At 38.2% G+C, this 14,815-nt stretch overlaps 1 pseudogene; it reads right to left on the reverse strand.

Moving 5' to 3' along the window:
• Window positions 1–12,856: 12,856 nt before the first annotated feature.
• Window positions 12,857–12,975, reverse strand: LOC116094535 (annotated as a pseudogene).
• Window positions 12,976–14,815: the final 1,840 nt, after the last annotated feature.

Below are 14,815 nucleotides of genomic sequence, written 5' to 3' on the forward strand. Positions count from 1 at the left end.
GAGAGAGAGAGAGAGAGAGAGACAAAGAGAGAGAGAGAGGTGACCATGAAGATAACCCAAATGTAAGCCACAGGAAAGCTCCAGATATTAATTTCTGCTGTTTAACCCACACAGTTGTTAGTACTTGCTATAGTAACCCTATAAAACTAATAAACTCAGTATTTAATTTTAGTAAAAGGGAAACAGTATCTTGAAGGGTAAAGTAAAAATATATTTAATTACAAAGTCTTTGTGAGGTGCTGGCTATTCAAAAGTTATTTTTAATAATGTGTATAAATGTAACAAGAAAATATGAACCAAGTCACTCTAGGCAAGAATGTCAGCTCCTTAAAGGACAGTTAATTTAGACCCTGGAGGGAAGGTGTGAACAACGGTTAGAGCCTCAACTCCAGTCTCCGTAAGACAAAGCTCCCTTATCAACTCAGCTCTCAGAGGACAGATGCAAGGGCAAGCATGGATCCACAGGCATCTTGGAACACAGTGGGCAGCAGAAGCCCCAGCACTTGTGATAGCCACATAGGAGGCCCCTCTGAAAGCCCTTGGAAGTAATGGAGGAACATCAAGGTTAGTGTGTGCAAATGGAGCTGTCTGGCTCATTAATTTACTAAAGCTGAGTGCCATTGGCACTACAGAAATCCATTTATTTTCATATTAAAGTCACAATATCCTTAACTCCAGACTGGAGCAAATATGCAATTGAATAGGAGACAAAGAGATCTTTGCACTAATATTCAAATAAAGAAAGGAGAAACTATAGTTATATCAGAGAGGATTATCCTTTACAGTCAATGGCTCATTCTGTCACCTGAATTAAATTGTAATTAAATTGGATACTTTGGTATTCAATCCACCTAGATTTTGTTTTAAATGACATTTTATCCTCCCTCCTTTAAGTTTCATTTTAAGGCTAGAGATACCCTTCTGTACTAAGAATCTGAATATGCCCTCCCCCAAAATGCACCTGTTTCATCAATTTGAACTAGCATCTAGAAATTGCAATAGATTTAGCAAAAGCCTGCCTTCTGTAAGAAAATAGCCAACACCATGATTTAATAAAAGAAAAGGCCAATTCAATACTTTTGAATAATAACTTTGATATTTCTGAAATTTTTCTTTGATTAATAATTTCCTATTAGGACCCATTTGCATTCCCTTGCCCTGCCAAGGATTTCAAATCATATATAAAGTATTATTTCATACAATTTAATTCACATATAAATCTCACTAGTGCCTTACTTTATGACCGCACAGAAGCCCCTTTCTTCTTGTTTCCATAGAACCTGAGAAGTAAGAGATGGCAAATATCTGGTTGCAAACCTCCACTAAACCATTTGATAGACTGCAACTCAGACAGAGAAATTGTTAAAGAAACATAGGTGATCAGCAGAAACAACAGGATCCCCACAAAATGGGACTCCATGCTTAAGGGTGAATGATTTGACCACAGTCACCCTTGGCTTCCTACTGTCCCACATTTGGTTTTCCCTATTTCAGATCCAATAAAATTCTTGCTGCTTGTCTCTCCCCAGGACTCCCTGTCTGTGGCTAGAGAATCTTGTTCCTCTATCCAAAAGATACTGCTCCATAATTCTCTGTAGCAAAGATGACACCCCCAGAGAGACTCCCGCTGGCACCTCCTCTGAAACGGCCATTCTCTCCAGTATTTCACCTTCTAGTATTGCACCAATTCCACCTATGTCAAGCATGCAGGTTTCCATTTCTCATTGAAGTCCTTGAGAATAAGCATGCTTCCAGATAATGTACAATTTATAGAATTTAAAAATCATTACTTTTCCTGTTATCATGAAAAAAAGTTACTCAGAAAGGTGTTATCTGCCTTTCGAATATACAGATGTTCAAGGCTGTGTTCTATCAATGAAGGGAAACCACACGGGCAGGGCATGAGACAGCTGGTCCCGTGAGATCTGTAGTCAGAAAGAAAAGAATAAATTCGTGTACACACCTCACTTTCTCCCTCTTATTCAGCATAGGACCCCAGCTCAGGGTGTGGTGCTACCCTACACTTAGGGAGAGTGTTCCAATCTCAATTAATAAATTTGAATAATTTTAAAAGCATGCCCAGAGAATCATCTTCTCTTTGATTCTAGATTCTGTCAAGTAGACAGCCAATATAAACCGTCATAGATGGCATCAGGCATTTACTATAGACACAAATGTCATTGACGTGCTTATCTGGGGTCATTACCTATGGTTATTAATTAATTTCCCATAAAAACATTTAATTTCACGACAACTCAAACTAGGTTTTGTCATCAAACAAGGTATGAAAATACCTTTGATTTTTCAGAACTTCTTAGATTTTAGAATTCAGGATATGGGATTTAGAGACTGTATACACAGACAGAATGAGAAGTGAGGGAGAGAGAGAGGGAGACAGATTTCTAGTACATTTTTAATTTTTAATTTGAATACCATGTGCCAACCTACAAATTTCAAGCACTGGTAAAGAGGCATAGTATGCATATAATAAATATTTTATAATTTCTACTATAAACTATAAACTCACTGTCCTCTTAATGATTCACTTGGCAGGAATCTAGACATGTAAGAATATTTCAAATGAATATGAAGTTTCCTGGTGTAAGTGGACTGAATTGTCATAAGCAGAATTACAAAGTTTAAAATTTGTGAGCAGGGCCAAGATTAATTAGCAACATGATGATCCTATACATTCAATGGATGCTTAAGAGTATCAATGGTCTGTCTGTAAGATAGTCCAAATAATACTATGAGTTAAGGAATGCAGAAAAGAGATATGCCGATGTGGAGGGAATGTCAGGACTCTGCCTGATATTAAGTGAAGTAGCTCAGTGCCCTGGAAATTTTAAGTTCTCCCTTCCACTGTATTAACAACCCCTAACCATTAAGATAAATAAAAAGACCTATGAAATTGTCTTTTTAAAAAAAAAAGAGAGAGAGTTCTCATATTACTTTAAGAGGAAATATTAAGAGCTTTGTGTTCTAGAAGACTAACAGAATCCTGTATGGCAATGATTGTGGCAGTACATACAGTTAAAGAAGTATATAGGTAGGTCATTAGAGCAGAATACGGGACCCAGGAAAATTACCAACTGCTTTTGATGACATTGCAAATTAATGCAAAAAAAATCCAAGTATTTTTAAAAGATGTTGCTGGGGCAATTTGACATTCATTGACAGTTATAAATCTTTACAGACTTTGAAATAACTGACTCCCAGTAGATCATGGAGTTCAACACGAGGTTTTAAAACATTTATACACAAATATAGGCTCCACTGAGATGGCTTGGCTGGATAATCTACCTGCTCTAAGCCTGGCAACTCAGTTTGATCTGCAGGGCCCACATGGTGTAAAGACAGAACTGCACTATGTCCTCAGAACGGCAATGGAGTGTCATATACAGCTACAGACACAGAGAATACATGAATACAAAAATGAAAGTTTAAGAAGTTATAAAAGTAAAAACAAATATGTAGAAAATTTTTGAAACCACAACAAAGTGTTTATAGTTTTGTACCAAAAACATGATTGATCTAAGGAAAAGTTAATATTGTAATTTGATTAAGCAGAAAAACTTTTGAGCTATGAAATATTCTATCAAGAAGATGAATGATCACTGGTTGCAGAGCTGTATGTGGTTGGCCTGCCTAGCCTCCTTGGTGATCTCCAGGCAACTGAGAGACTCTGATTCAAAGGGAAGGATAGTGCCTGAATAAGTGACACCTGAAGTTGTCACCCACAGACATGAGTTGTGAAGAAACACATGAAACAAGATTTGGTATCACTGGGCACTAAGAAACGCTAAGGTTAGCCTTCACTATCACATAGGTCTATAATGATCGAAATGACTAAATAAACTGGTAATGACACCAAATATTGATGGAGAAGATGAAGAAACCACTCATCATGATGTTTAATGTCTATTGACACCTTGATTAGGCAGGGAAACTTTAGATGATTGGCAAAGCAAATATGGCTATGTCTTCAAGTGTATTTGAAGGTGGGATTAGCTGAGGACTACAGAACTTGGAGCAGATATCATCCATTGGCTAGAGTTGCACACTGAATAAAAACGAGGTAATGGAGAAATTCAACTGAGCACCAGTATTCATAACTCTGTTTCCTGACTCAGGATGCAATGTGACCAGCTGCATGTTGTATCTCTCTTCCTTTCATATCATCTCTAATATACTCACATATCACTCACAGCAATAAAAAAATCAATGTAACTACCCTGAAAAAAATTTTAGTAGAGTCCTGGGCATACATTTTGTGTCAACTTGAAACAAACTAGAGTTTTCTGAAAGGAGGAAACCTCAGATGAGGAAATGACTCCATAAGATCTGACTGCAGGGCATTTTCTTAATTAGTGGTTAAAGAGGAAGGGCCCAAACCACTTTGGGTGTTAGTATCTCTGGGCTGCTGGTCCTGGGTTCTATAAGAAAGCATGATGAGCAAGCCATGAGAAGCAAGCTAGTAAACAGCACCCACCCCATGGCCTCTGCATCAACGCCTGCCATAGCCCTGTCCTGATTCTGTTCCTGTCATGACTACATTAAACAGCAAGGTAAAATGTAAGCCTAATAAATCCTTTCCTCCCCAATTTGCTTTTGGTCATGGTGTTTATCACAGCAATAGTAATCTTAATTATGACAGGTAGTATTTTATAAAACCAAGCTCAAACTTTGTACACAATCCAATAATTTTCTCTTGGAATATTCATGCTACAGAAATGAAAATTCATGTTTATATAAACCCTTTGTATATATAAGATTATATGTTACTAGTAATATAAAGTTGGAATCAACCTAGAAATAATTCTTTGGATTATTTTTAAACATTCTTGCCATGGGACATTACTCAGAAATAACTCAAAGAAAGTAGTAGACATGAGGCATGTGTGAATGGATCTCAAAGAAATTATGCATTCTGGGTAGAACCCAAGAGCCCAGTAATGATTCCACTTACTAATCTTTTCTGGGACTTTTTTATATAGTGAAGTAGATGCTAGTAGGTTTGTAGAACATGGGCAGTGGACCTCTTCCCTGTGGTAGACAGTTTATAAAAGCAGTGACTAGAACAGAGGAACTTGGATTAGCCCTCAGCACAGAACCTGATTCATGTCTACAGCCCTGGATGAGACACGACATTCTGAACTACTCTAAAGGTCAGCAATGGATTACTATCATAAACTGTCTGCATGAGGCCAAACCTTATCAGATTAGTGTGCGGCAGGAGGCTTTCAGAGAATACAAACATATCACCGCTCCTTCTGTGGAGTCAAAAACAAGCCTGCTAATACCTATCAGTGAAAAGTCCCTTAGGGAAAAATTGCTTGTCCTAGAGGTTTCCTAAGGTATCACAAAGCTTACCTAGAATGGAGATCGATGTCTGATCTCTGGCCATTACTTGCTCTCACTCTTCAGAATGTACTTTCCTCTCTCTACCCTTCAATAAACCTTGCCTCTCCACCACACTCTGATGCATCTAGTTCTAAGTCTTTTGCAGGTACATCAGAAGGAAGAGGCAGACAGAAGAAATCTTGAAATCCTGGTGGAAAGATGGTTGTTAAGAAGGAAACTGCAATAATAGTTACCAGGGACTGAGGAATGAAGAAGGTAACAGATGGGGAAATGGGACACAATGGGGCTTTTGTGGTGAGAAACTACTGCATGTCTTGAATATTGTGGTCACTAAAGAAATGCACACCTATAACAAAATATATTATAATTAGGCACATGGGCATACACACATGAGTGTCTAAAATTGAACTCAGGGTGAGGTTGCTAGCTTATTTTCATTCTTCTGGTGCTACTCTTCTATATACAGTAGTTATATACTAAACGGTATCATTGATGGAAAGCAAAGTTTCCCCAGATTTATCATCTTATTTTAAAGCTTCATGTGATATTATAATTAAATCAATACAATATTTAATTAAAATAATATATTCACTTTTTTCTTTTACTTTTAGGGCAAGAACTGATTCTACACAATTTCATGCAGTGTCTGTTCTTTTAGCTGCCTGGATTTTTTTCTACCACTCTGATAGATGATTTGTATGCAAGGATAAGAGACCAAATGGAATTCATTAAAATTATAAACATGAATCAACTTGAAATGGAAACATTTACTCTGTGGCTGGAAGGTTTATATTTCTATTTCAACCAGCAATTGGCTCTGAAATGTGACTTCTATAACCAGGTGAAACTCAAAATTTCCAGAAATTTGGCACAATGCAACATAATTTCACAAAAATAGACTTGGGTTGCAAGAACATCAGAAATTTCCAGCTAGCTTTGGTTCTTATTTTTCTATAAGACTTGAAAGCACAATAAGTGCAATGACAACTAGAGATTACATTCATGTTTAATAACGAGTTCAAGCTCAAGTAAGCTTAAGTCTGCCTGTCAGAGATAAACATGATTTTAAAACAGAATTTAGGGGTCATAGCGATGGCTCATCAGTTAGGAGTTATTACCTCTTGCAGAAGGCCTGGGCTAAATTTCCAGTATCCATACAGCAGCTCATGACTACCTTCAACTCAGTTTCAGGTGCTCCAAAGCCCTCTTCTGGCTTCTCTGTCAACTAGGCACATGAATGGTACACATCCACACTTTCCCTCAAACATTCATACAAATAAAGATACATATTTTTTAATTTTTATCTTATACAAGAATGAAATTATTATAAGATAATTTATTTTTAACAAATTGTAGGCTATTAAGTAACACAGCAGAATTGAGTGAAGGTACAGAGCAGTCCCATATGTCACATGCCCCTCCATGCCAAGCCTCACCACTACCTGAAGAGTACAAAGGCTAGTCATTGGATAGAGGTGATGCATCATGCTCATTCTGAGTTCATAGTTAATTTGTAGGTTCATTCTTAATGCTGTATATTTTGTGGACTCAGAAGAGAATTATACAGTGACATTCATCACTAGCAGCAAGGAAACTGCTCAAGGATTTGATGGGGCAACCTGAGAAATTGCCCTCAGCACCTCACAAGAGTCTATTCAGGTGTAGCTGGGATTCTGAACAACACTGAAAAACAATTTCAGGACAGCCAGAGTAAAGCAAAGACAAGTTTACTGGTGAAAAACAAAACCACAGATGCACTTGAGAAGAGGCAATCCTAGATATGAGAAGAAAACTTACTTAAAAGCTTCAGCAGGAGCCATGGCATTTTTGGAGTTATATTGCTTATAAAAGGAAACCCTCAGTATTGAGAGAAGAGAAACTAAATGCATGCCATTCTACTAATTTCCTATTGAAAGAACGTCCTAATACAAGAATGAAATTACAAGGTGGTTTAAAATGCCTGTACATATTTTCACATGGAATAATTTTGTATTACTTTGAGCCAATCCCAAGAAAAATAATTTGTGGCTCATAGTTTTGGAAGAAACAGAAAAAAAATCTTCCAAAATGGTTGCACTATTTTTCATTCTCATTGGTAACAAACGATAATTGCTGTCATTTCATTAGACATCACAGGGACCACCCATCAAAATCCTGGTAAAAGGAGTCAGTAGACATACATCCTATGTCAAGGAGTCCTGTAATCCAGTGCAGACCACAGACCTTTTCGCAGTGTTCAATTAAAATGTTCCTTCTTTGTCCTCGAGTTACTACTGATGTGATAAAGCACCATGAGCGAATCAGGTTGGTTGGACAGGGTTTACCTGATTTATACTTCCCCATCACAATCCATTACTGACTAAGGGCAGGAGCCTAGAGGCTAGAACTGAAGCATGGCTACTGGAGAATGGATTCCTGGCTTGTTCCTTCAGACTCTCTCAACCTGCTTTCTTATGCAACCCAGGACCACTTTCCCAGAACTGGCAACACACATAGTAGGCCAGTGTTTCCCACATCAATCAGTAATCAGGAAAATACCCCCATGAGCTTGCCTATAAGCCAATCTTATGGAAGCATTTTCTCAATTGAAGTTATCTAGTCTCAGATAACTCTAGCTTGTGTCAAGTTAAATAAAAAAGTCAAGCAGGAACTCCATTCCTCCTCTGCTTTGCCATCTCTTCTGCTTCTTTATCGGAGCATCACAAATTCATGTCTGAGTTAGTCCTATCCCTCAGACTTTATAGGCTTATGAAAAAAACAGGATAAGTTCTAATAATAGAGAATGTAATAATATATATTTCAAGTGAAACTGAGAAAATAAAATATATTTATGTATTTCATGTGTATGCTTCTGTAGTTGTGTGTATTTATGTGCACTGAGTATGTCCAGATGCCTGTGAATACCAGAAGAGGACATTGGATCCCATGGAATTGTAGTTACAGTAAGTTGTGGGAAGCCATGTTCAGAGTAAATAGGAAGTACAGAGCAAACAGCTTCTAAAACTATAGAAATGAAAGAGGTTGCTGGCTGCTTGGACAGTCACCCAAGCTTCCTCTGAAACGTTAAAACATCCATTTTTGCCTTCTGGCCCATAATATGACAAACTACTGTGAAGTAATTACGAAGGACTTGCCTACCTTGTCCTTGCAAAGTCCGGCAGTCGACTTTATCCATATCCTGCTTATCCACAGCTTGAATAGCATGTTCAATGCCAGCAAGGATAATGCAATCAGAACTCTGGATCAGAACTACAGAAATTAGCATCTGAATACACAGTACACAACTGCAGTTGAGGCAAGGGCAGTTTCTTGCCCAGTAGCTAGTTTATAACATTTGAAGCAAGCTCCATAAGGAGTTTCTTTGAGGCATATTATCTTCTTTGAAGTAGAATGGGGATGCAGCCAGCTTCTTCTCCCCCCTCTCTTGCTCTTTCTCTCTTTCTCTGTCTGTCTTTGTCCTTCTCTGACCCCTCTCTTTCCTTGCCTCTATTGTGTTCTCAACCCCCCTTCCCTTGCCTCCAAATAAACTTCATTTTATATAAAAAAAAATCAGCTTTTTCAGAACTTATAACAGTTGCCCATTTTGAGGTCTTGAATATGTGTTCATGGTATGGTGCACATACTTTGATTTTACAAACTCTGCAAAATGAAACACATCCATTTGCCAAATTTCATTTCTTTGGGTACCTCTTGGGTTATTTTCTGGAGGTAATGGAGTTTGGTTATACAAATTACAAGTAGGGCATTTCCTTTTAATTTCCTTGGCTTATTGCCAAGTAATATAAAAATCTTTCTTTAAAACTTTGCTGTTAAAATGGCTTTTTTTAAAAAATGAAATTCTGAGGCTTGTAGCAGATTTCCTATTAATAGCTTATCAATTTCATAATTACTTTGTGGTAAAGGGCCTGGTATACCCATATGGGATCTAACATGTGTTACATGTAATGGATGAATTTTACTTCTGATTACTCATAGTTGTGTAAAGATGTAAGTTAATTCTGAATAGTTCTGAATAAATTCAGTGGTTTCTAAATGCAAAACAACTCTTACTACATATTGAGAGCCAGTGACTATGTTAAGAGATTTGAGAAATATAATACCATAAGAATATCACATAACTATGATTTTTAGACTGAATCATACAGGCTCTGAGCTACTTTATTTTTCTGACTTATACACTGCCTTTCCTGATGTATTCATATCAGTATAGAATGTAGGTGTCCCAGAACTTTCCATTCATTTTACTATATGATGGAGGATCCAATTAGTTCTTTTTACATATTAAAGTCACTTGCTTTGGGGTATTTGTTGTTAATTTCTCCCAAAAACATTATGGCAAGACCCTTGGGAATGTTCATTTTTTTTCCACAATGAGGCAGTTTTAGCAATAGTAACAGGTACCACAATTTCTGCTGGACATTCCTGCTAATTGACGAAGTCATATTTTACCTTTCAGAAACAATTCAGAAACATGTTCTGCATAGGTCTTTAAAAATTTACTTGGTTTGTGTGCTAAAAATATCCATTCTAAGATATAATCTTCTCTCTATACAAGAATTCCTGTGGGAGTAATGAGTAGAACACAAAGTAGATAGAATTCAATCCATTTTTGAATCCAAGCGATTTACATGTGCATCCTGTCATTCCTTTTCTACCAGAACCAATTCTTTTTTAGCCTCAGCTATTAATTACCTTGGACTATTTACGTCCTTACCAGCTTGTAAGGTTTGAAATAAATTATTTAGCTCTTGAGTAGCTAATCCAATTGTGGGCTGGACCTTAGCCAATTAATATCTGCCAATAATTTTTGAAATTCATTGACTTCTTAATTGGTCTCTCCAGATTTGTACTTTCTGTGGTTGATTATTTTTGCAGACTTATCTTATATCCTATATAATTAATAGACTCTTCTCTTTGTATTTTTTCAGAGGCAATTTGTAATCCTTAAGAAGGCAAAATTCTCTTTACTTCATCAAGCATCTTTTTTCTTTGGTATCTCTATTTGAAATAGCCAGTAAAATATCACCTATATAATGGTAAATTATGGATTGAAGAAACTGCTTAGAATTATTTCTAGTGTCATACAAAGTATTTACATAAGGTAGGACAATTCAACATTCTTTGTGGAAGAACTTTCCAGTGATATCTTTTTGTTGACATGAAGTGGTTAAATGAGGGCACAGTGAAAGCAAATCGTTACCTTGTTCTTATAATGGTATAGTTTAAAAAAAAATAGCAGTCATTTAAATCAATCACTATAATAGGCCATACCTTAGGTAATAAAGAACACAATGGGATTCCAGGATGTAAAAGCCCATTGGCTGAGTGATTTTTTTATTATATATTTTCTTTATTTACATTTCAAATGATATCCCCTTTCCCAGTTTCCCCTCAAAAAAAAATGATTTCCTCCCCCCTTCCCCTGTTCACCAACCCACCCTTTCCTGCTTCCTGGCCCTGGCATTCCCCTACACTGGGGCATAGAGCCTTCACAGGACCAAGGGCATCTCCTCTCAATGATGACTGACTAGGCTATCCTCTGCTACATATGCAGCTGGAGCCATGAATTCTACCATGTGTACTCTTTGGTTGGTGGTTTAGACCCTGGAAGCTCTGAGGGTACTGGTTAGTTCATATTGTTGTTCCTCCTATGAGGCTGCAAACCCCTTCAGATCTTTAGGTCCTTTCTCTAGCTCTTTCATTGGGGACCCTGTGCTCAGTCCAATGGATGTCTGTGAGCCTCTACTTCTGTTTTAGTTGGATACTGGCAGAGCCTCTCAGGAGACAGCTATATCAGGCTCTTGTCAGCCAGCACTTGCTGGCATCCACAATAGTGTTTGGGCTTGGTGCTTGTATATGAGAAGGATTCCCAGGAAAACTGAATGGCTGAGAAGCACCTAAAGAAATGTTCAATATCCTTAGTCATCAGGGAAATGCAAATCAAAACAACCCTGAGATTCTACCTCACACCAGTCAGAATGGCTAAGGTAAAAAACTCAGGTGATAGTAGATGCTGGTGAGGTTGTATAGAAAAAGGAACACTCCTTCATTGCTGTTGGAATGATTTTATTGATTGCTACCAGATCTGTTAACATCCTACATTTTCCATATTTGTTTTTAATTACAAGTAAAGGAGAATCCTAAGGACTGGAGGATTCTTCTATATCTGAGCCTCCAGCTGCTCTTGGACTACTAACTCTTTTAGTGCTTACTACTTTTCTTCTGTCACAGGCTACTGTTCTACCCAATGGGTTGGTTAGACACCCGCCTTAGTGATAGGGCTGTTGGCATTCTCCCAGAGGTGGCTCCCCTATATAACATTGGAGATACAGCCTCTGATGTGTCCTGCTTATGGACAACTTGGAAAACTCATGACTATTCTTGGTAATTTTTTTCAATACCTTCATCAGGAATATCTCCTATTTTATGGCTTATTTCTGAAGTTGGAAGAATGTTAATCCATGTTTCTCATTGTTGCAACAAATCTCTTCCCCATGAATTCATGGCTACATCAGCTACATGTGGCCTTCATTTTCCTATTTAATCTTCTTGCCATATACATGTAAGCTAATTTACAACTTGTTTTATCTAGGATAAAGTTCCAATCCCTAGAATGTATATATCTACATCCTGAAGAAACCAATCTGGAGGCTAAGATTATGGTGAAATTGTGGTTATGTCTGATCCTAAATCTACAAATTTTTCAGTTTCAATATTATTTATAAATACCTTTAGTCTTGAACTCTGTTCATCTATAGAAGTTTGCCAAAATATTTGTTTTCTAGTCCAGTCTATTTGTTTGTTTGTTTGTTTTTAATCTATTGAAGCTGCTCTGACTTTGATATCTGAGTTTTTCAGATATCTATCTTCAGAGCAGATTTAATTATTCTGTGGATGAGTTTCTATACTACTCACCTGAGATAGCCAATTTGAATTTTATTTGGGGGTCTTTGAGAGGCCACATTGGATGTTTCCCAACAAGGGATTATCCTGTTTATCTCTTTTTGATCAATAGTCATTAATCCAATGCGGGCCTTTGCCACACCCACCCTCTGCATTTTCCAGAAGGCTCAAGCCTTTCAGAATCAGTTTGTCTTTGCCCACAGTTCCTTCTGAAACGACGTTGCTCACCACAATTAAGATACATGAGAGTTTGTATTTTTTCCTTAAAACTATTAAAAATTACTTTTATTAAAGCTACATCATGTGAATGAGAACCAATATCAGTCATATTTCTAAACCATTCATCCCTTGGCACTGATCTTGCCTTTAGCAACCTGATCACTGTTTTTGCATTCAGCATTTTCTCTTCTCTTCTCTTTCTCTTCTCTTTCTCTTCTCTTCTCTTCTCTTCTCTTCTCTTCTCTTCTCTTCTCTTCTCTTCTCTTCTCTTCTCTTTCTCTTCTCTTCTCTTCTCTTCTCTTCTCTTCTCTTCTCCTCTCCTCTCCTCTCCTCTCCTCTCCTCTCCTCTCCTCTCCTCTTCTTTCTTTTAAGTCTACAGCACCTGCTATTCCCAGGCGGTCTCCCATCCAAGTACTAACCAGGCCTGACCCTGCTCAGCTTCTGAGGTCAGACGACATCGGGCACGTTCAGGGTGGTATAATCGTAGACAGCATTACCATTTTCAAAAGCCAAAGATTCAACCAGGGCTTTCCTGGCTCGTGGGTCTGATATCCTTCTAACTACAGCTGAAGTCAACCTCTGTAAAAAGTCAGTGAATGGTTCTTTTGGACCTTGAATAATCTGAGTAAATGGTTCCCGTCCTTTTCCTGTTTCTTCAACCTTGCCCCAAGAATTGAAAGCTGCCATGTGTATGTAATATGATGCCAAGGTGGACCCTTCATATACAACTTGCATCTGTAGCTCAGCATACAAACTTTTACCTAGCAACCGATCTCGGGAATTACTGATGCCTCTAGCTCTATTTCTCTGTTCTATCTCCTTAGCCTCGTCATCATGATCACTATTGTAACTAAGGACCAGGTTCCAGTATTTCTTTTGTCATATCTTTCAATTCCTGGGAGATTATTTTGGTTTGAGCTGCCCAAGAATTTAATATCTGCTTAATGATGGTGAATGTGTATCACATGAGGTGACACTTTAATGTTTTTCAAATGCAACACATCAAAGGAGTCCGCTCAATATCGTCATAATCTTGAGCGTGGCATCTGCTGGCCTTTGCACAGGAACTGGAGAAGTGAAGGCTGGTTTTCTACCAGCCTTTGGCTCGTTCTCATGATTAGCACTCTGCAGTGGAGCACTAGGCTGCGGCCTTTGTTCCCGTTTCTGTCTTAGTATCTGTTTCATTCTTATGTATAATTTTTTCTAATTTTTTCCTTATGGTTTGTTTCTACTTCTAACTGTTTTTATTTTCTAGTATCTCCGAAGCCCTTATTTATTTATTTATTGTTTGTTTGTTTGTTTGTTTATTTTTTGAGAAGGCACAGGAAGTCATTCTGGTGTTTAGGACTAAGGTCAGAATTACCAGCATGATAATCATAATTGGTAGTGTGCCAATCGCAATTAAGCATTAGTCTCTTCCTTGTCTGTCTCTATCTTTAAACCATGTGAGATGGCATTATAGAGGAGCCCAACGTCCTGTTTTAGTGCTTGTTTCATCCTTTGCATGTCTTATTTCTTTTAATTTTATTAATTTCAAATATCTGTTGATGATTTTTTTTATACATAGTCTCCCTTTTCCTTTAGCACTTAAGTATAATTTCAAATATTTTTACCGGTTCAGAATTTTGACTGTGGTCAGATTTTTTTTCTCCTCTGTGTCTGTCTGGCTTCTGCATCCTGCAATACAGCTAGCCCCTCTCCTGCCCTTCAGTTCCCAGGGAAGGGGTGGTTCTACTGTTGGACCAGAAAACAACAGCTTCTGTGCTTTTCCCTAGGCTAGAGTGTGTTCTGCTACCTGTAGTAGGCCTATGTGCCCTGTAGAGCTGGATTGAGCTTGCACCCACTCTGGGAAGGTGGTGACAGAGATTGCCTCGGCCACCAGGATGCAGCTAGTCCCAAATGGGCATTTTTTTGCCCACCGTCTGTAGCTCATGGGCTCTGACTACCACTGACCTCTGGTTGGAGCTACTGCGTGCAGCAGTGAGTGCCCATAGGCTGGAATGCTCCCATGATTTGTCTGGATCCACATGCCACCCTGGGCTGGGGCGCAGTTTGCCAGCTGAAGCCAAGTCTCTCCCACTAGCCACTCAGACAGAGGACTGCTGGGTCTGGGTTTAATCAAAGAAGATGCACCTAACCCTTAAGAGACTGGAAGCCCTGGGGAGTTTAGAGGTCTGGTGGGGTGGGGGCTGGGAGGGTGGGGACATCCTCATGGAGACAGAAGGATGGGGAGAAGCTATGGGATGGGGAAAGGTCAGAATGTGGACCAGGAGGGGAATAAAATCTGGAGTGTAAAAAAAAAAGATTAAATAAAATTTAAAAAAAGAAA

The sequence above is a fragment of the Mastomys coucha genome, unplaced genomic scaffold, assembly GCF_008632895.1.
Source record: "Mastomys coucha isolate ucsf_1 unplaced genomic scaffold, UCSF_Mcou_1 pScaffold16, whole genome shotgun sequence".
Classification (NCBI taxonomy): domain Eukaryota; kingdom Metazoa; phylum Chordata; class Mammalia; order Rodentia; family Muridae; genus Mastomys; species Mastomys coucha.